This window comes from Lemur catta, chromosome 20 (genome assembly GCF_020740605.2).
Source record: "Lemur catta isolate mLemCat1 chromosome 20, mLemCat1.pri, whole genome shotgun sequence".
In the NCBI taxonomy this organism is placed as follows: domain Eukaryota; kingdom Metazoa; phylum Chordata; class Mammalia; order Primates; family Lemuridae; genus Lemur; species Lemur catta.
This window is the reverse complement of record NC_059147.1, coordinates 29,807,248-29,812,879: the sequence shown is the minus strand read 5'-3', so window position 1 is coordinate 29,812,879 and position 5,632 is coordinate 29,807,248.

Sequence of the window (5,632 nt, the reverse complement as noted above, 5' to 3'; positions counted from 1 at the left end):
GCTCATCTTAGAAAAGGAAAAAAGCTAAGCTTCCACCTTAAGACACTAAGAACGAAATAAATCCCAAGCAAGCAGAAGCAAGGAAATAATAAAGTTAAAAATAGAAATCAATACAATTGAAAATGGAAAAAGAATAGAGAAAAACAACGAAACCAAAAGCTGATTCTTTGAAAAGATCAGTAAAACTGACAGACTAACAAAAAGAGAGAAGACAGAAAGTGCCAACGTCAGAAGTGAAAGAGTGGGTGCAGTGAAGACCCCACGGACGTCAAGGATAGTAAGAAAATATTACAGACGACTCTATGCACATAGGTTTGTCGATTTAGATGTAATGGACCCAATCCATAAAGCTACAAACTAACAAAAGTCACCCAAGAAGAAAGAATAGACTAAATACTGCTACATCTGTTAGAAGTTGAATTCAAGGTCAAAATAATTCCAAAAAGAATATTCTAGATCTAGATGGTTTCACTGGTAAATTCCACCAGACCTTTTTTTGGAGACAGAGTCTCAACTCTGTCGCCTGGGCTAGCGTCCCATGGCATCAGCCTAGCTCACAGCAATCTCAAACTCCTGGGCTCAAGCGATCCTCCTGCTTCAGCCTCCCAAGTAGCTGGGACTACAGGTGTGTACCACAATGCCTGGTTAATTTGTTCTATTTTCAGTAGAGATGGGGTCTCCCTCTTGCTCATGGTCTCAAACTCCTGAGCTCAAGTAATCCTCCTGCTTCGGCCTCCCAGAGTGCTAGGATTACAGGCATGAGCCACTGTGCCCAGCCCCTCCACCAGACATTTAAAGGAAATATAACCAGGCATGGTAGGTCATGCCTGTAATCCCAGCAACTCAGAAGGCTGAGGAGGTAGGACTGCTTAAGGCCAGGAATTTGAGACCAGCCTGGCAACATAGGGAGCCCCTGTCCCTAAATAAACTGTTTTAAAAATTAGCTGGGCATGGTGGCACATGCCTGTAGTCCCAGATTGCTTAAGCCCAGGAGTTCGAGGCTGTAGTGAGGTGTGATCACACCAGTGCACTCCTGCCTGGGCAACAAAGGAAGACCTCATCTCAAAAAAAAGAAAAAAAAGATGTAGAAAATACCTGTTCCTTACACAATCTCTTTCAGAAATAGACAAGGGAACACTTCTCATTTTATGAAGTCAGCATTACCCTGACACCAATGAACCTGATAAACTGCTATTAATAATGCCCACAACTGACCACGTACCACAAAATCCATCTGCTAAGGGTACCTCAGTGCTTCAGTTCCAAGGCAGAGAGGCACAGGCCCACCCTCCCTGTGGGCCGTGTGTCTTTCCAAGGATCTCCGGAACAGAAGCACATATTCTTCCGGTTTCTGCCAGCCTCCCCAGGGAAGAGTGAGCTGGGAAGGTCAGGAATCCCCACACCTAAGATGCTGCCCTTCCTCCACGGGGAAGCCTATTCCGGAACCTTCCTCCAGGTCCCCATTTCCGACTTTGTGAATCTCCCAGAGCCCCCAAAACTTCCTTCCTCTCTCTTTTCAAACTTCCTGATACTTAATGAGCGATGAAATTTAGCTTCCTTAGCGTCAGAGCCACGCTGCAACCCACGTGCCCACGGTAAGGCTGCCCAGCGTAAGGACCTGCAACACAGAAGCCGCTGAGGCCACTTTTAGTTTTTTGTTATTTTTGCTTTTTGCTTTGTTTTTATTTTTGCCTTCTGTCACACTGCAGGCATAGAGGAAAGACGCCCACTGTCAGGTCTGTGAGCTATTCATACAACATCAAAGCGCACACCATGACAGCCGGTGGTGTCCCTTGCTGGAGTTCTGCTCCAGGTGTGTCATTAAGTGTCATCTACTTCCTGCCCCTCACTAACTCACAAGTATCCCTTTTTTAAACCCTCCCTTCCCTTAACAAATTTAAATAGAAGTACGTCATTGAATCCTCAAAACAAATTCAATTTCGATGTGTGTCAAGACAGACAAGTACATGGAAAAATAGTCTATGAAGTATTCTTCGCTTTTATGACAAAAGAAGGTAAACAAAAAGACACTTTTCCTGTACACTCTTGTTGTCTTACTATGATACATAGGACCACATCCACCTCTTTATTTCAGAAAATACTCGAACAGTTTCTATTCGGGAGAAGCCAGAGTGAGAGTTCCCTGAAGCTATGGTTACCCCACAACTGTGCCCCGTGGTGGGCAGCAAGGATGACACTGGGCCTCACCCCAAAGGGGACACACAAAGCCTTTCCAGAAACATCTACGCTAAAGACATTTGTCTCCCGCACACCAAAAATAGGCGGATAGATTACTAGTGTGTATTCTCCACTGAGTACTTCTCCCTCCTTCACTTCTGGACTTAAGAACAGGCCTTGTTCCTCACCCCCCTCCTCCGGGCTTTGCTCAGAGCAGGTAGAATGGGCTGAATGACTAGTTCAGAGGGCACTGAAAGGGATATTAATTATAGCTGTTTCCACTGCGCTTTCAGCGCTCATCCCTTCCAGCTGCGCTGCCGCGGGCCCCAGCATTATGTCGTCTACACGGGCCGTGGAGATTTCCCTCACACTGTTCTCCACGCACATCCCCGCAGTGATGCTACAGTTACTGCGCTGGCAACTAAGAACTGAACTGTCGGTTTCATTTCAGAACACGCTCCCCCCAGAATTGAGAAGGGAAACGAGCGGGGCAGCGGAAGCTCTTATGCAAAGGCAGAGTCAAGTTCAGAAAGTCAAACCGGGCATCCGAGTGAGACGCACTTGCATGTTTTCACTCACCGCCACCTGCTTCAATCTTCTGTCTCAACATCTTTCCCTCTAACTGCATCGCCAGGCAGCCTTAGAGAACTAAGCTGTCGATTTCATAAGTCAAACGGAGTTGACCAGGGCAAATGGCCGGCCGGGACATCCTCGGGGGAACGTCACAGGTGGCAGGTGGGGCTCGTGGACGCTTGTGAAACAGTTTGCACTGAGGGTACCCAGGGTGCCGAGGGCCAGGAGGGCGGAAGGCAGCCTTGTGAGAGAAGCAAGCTTTGCCACCGGTAAAACATTGTCACGCTGAAGGCGTGGACGCACCAGTCATCACTTATATAGCGAACGGATAAGGAATGTGCAGGTGAACTTCTGGGAGCAAATCCTGGCAGGGGAGGTTTGTGGAGACAAAATGCTAAAAGCTAAAACACTAATACTAAACATGCCTGGCACTTAGTAAGCCCTCCAGAAATGGGAGCTATTATCACTCTTAAAGTAAACCCCAAACTTGGAAATCTATACAAGCAAAACAAATTATCGTGAGCTTAAAACATTTAAAGGATCCTCTTTCACCCAAGATTTTGCTGCCCCCCTTTCCAATCACGCCCCCCCACCCCCGGACATATCTGAAACATGATTCAGTCCACAGACCATTAGTTTGGGGTGCCAAGTGACATTAATAGTAATAAGTATAATGAGTGCTTGAGCAGGGCAAAAGGAAAACAGGATGGTTCTGGGCTTGGAAATTCTTAAGAAGACACAGTTTCTCCAGGGCAAAGGGGCAGCCCCCCCCCCCCCCCCCGGCAGCCCCAGAAGTTCTGTCCCTCCAGCCACAAAGGAAGCCACAGCTGCCCACCAAGAAGGCCACTTCAGGCTGGTCTTGGTGACAGTGAGCCCAGGAGAGAGAAATAATGTCCTCAGCCCTCATCGATGGTGGCAGCCAGAGGAAGGGGGCTCCGGTGGAAACAGGATTTGGACAATTAAAGGGAAATTGTCAGTGGCATCTCCCAGAAGAGGAGGAGGGCAGTGAAGGTGGCAAGAGGAGTCTGTTTCCTCCTAACTCTAACTGGTCAGTGCTGGGGGTGGGAGAGGGATTGGGGTTTGTGGTGCCGTTAAGTCAGGTGGGGCGTTGCTCAACAGGAGCATTTTATGTACAGTTGCCCCCCCTTATCTATGGGGGACACATTCCAAGACCTCCCAATGGATGCCTGAAACCGCCGATAGCAGGGAACCCCACAGATACTATGTTTCTCCCATCTGGCAACCCAGACGCCTGCGAAATGACTAATAGGCAGGAGGGAGTGTATACGGCGTAGACACCCTGGACAAACGGACGATTCATGTCCTGAATGTGACTGTGAGAGACTTCATTAAGCTACTCAGAATGTCATGCAATTTAAAAGAATTGGTTTTTTTTTTTTTTTTAGAGACAGGGTCTTGCTATGTTGCCCAGGCTGAAGTACAGTGGCCCAATCACAACTCACTACAACCTTGAACTCCTGGGCTCCAGTGATCTTCCTGTCTCAGCCTCCCAAGTAACTGGGACTACAGGCGAGAACCATCACGACGAGCTAATTTTTAAAATTTTTTAGTAGAGACGGAGTCTTGCTGTGTTGCCTAGGCTGGTCTCGAACTCCTGGCCTCAAGGGATCCTCCCGCCTCAGCCTCTCAAAATGCTAGGATTGATTACAGGTATGAGCTGTGGCACCCAGCCAAAACTTATGAATTGTTTATTCCTGGAATTTTCCACTTAATATTTTTGGACCACAGTTGATCGCAGGCAACTAATACTTCACAAAGCAAAACCGAGGATAAGGCGGAACGAACATACTTCAATTTGAAATGCCATTAAATTGCACTTAAAAAATAATTTCAAACATTTTATCCAAGTAATATGTGCATTTAATTAAAATTTAGTTCCTTCAATGTGCAAAAGTAATTCAAGCACCAGAGTGATAACAATCTTCCCAGGGTATTAGCTGCAATCCCAATCACTGTTTTCCAAGGAGTTGTCAGTCCTGCTCCCGAAATCTCTCTCCAGCACGCCTTCCCCTCCCATCCCCACGGCGGAGCGTCACCTTACCGAGACTTCCTGGCCTCTGGGCCTCCATGCAGCTGCCAGGGTGCTCTTTCCGAAAAGCAACTCCGTCCATGACATTCTCTGAGCTCTACTCCTTCCTGGGCCGTCCCACAGCCTTCAGGACAAAGTACAAATTCCTCAGTGTAACACCTCTGAGGAAGCCTTTCCCGTCTGCCCCTCCGTCCCAGATAGCCGCCTGCACCTTGCCCTGTGCCCTTCGGTCCTCAGCCCCAACCCGCTGCTCTCTCTGGCAAACTGCACCAGCTCTCCAAGCCTTCGCCTGTGATGCTGTCTGCCCGGGACCCCTTCGTCCCATCCCTCAGCCTACAAGATCCTATGTGTCCTTCAGCCTCCAATGTTACTTCACCGGAATCTTCCCTTTAAATCCCTGATGCCGCTAGTTGCAAATTCCCTTAAATGTACTATAATCATATCTATTGTAGCATCTTTGATTTAGGGTGTGTTTTTTAATTTTTAAAATTTTTATTTAATTTTTATTTTTTCAGACAAAGTCTTGCTCTGTTGCCCAGGCTAGAGTGCCATGGCCTCAGCCCAGCTCACAGCAACCTCAAACTCATACTCCTGAGCTCAAGCGATCCTCCGGCCTCGGCCTCCCAGAGTGCTAGGATTACAGGCGTGAGCCACAGTGCCCGGCCAGGGTGTGTATTTTATTTTATTTTCTGCATTTCTGTATTTCCTAAAAGAATGTAAATTCCTGGAACCGTCATCTCGTCTGTTTTGTAGACTCAATGTCCAGCACCATGCAAAGCAAAAAGGATTCAATAACTGCTTCTCGAATGAAGGAACGGATGGTACCACGCA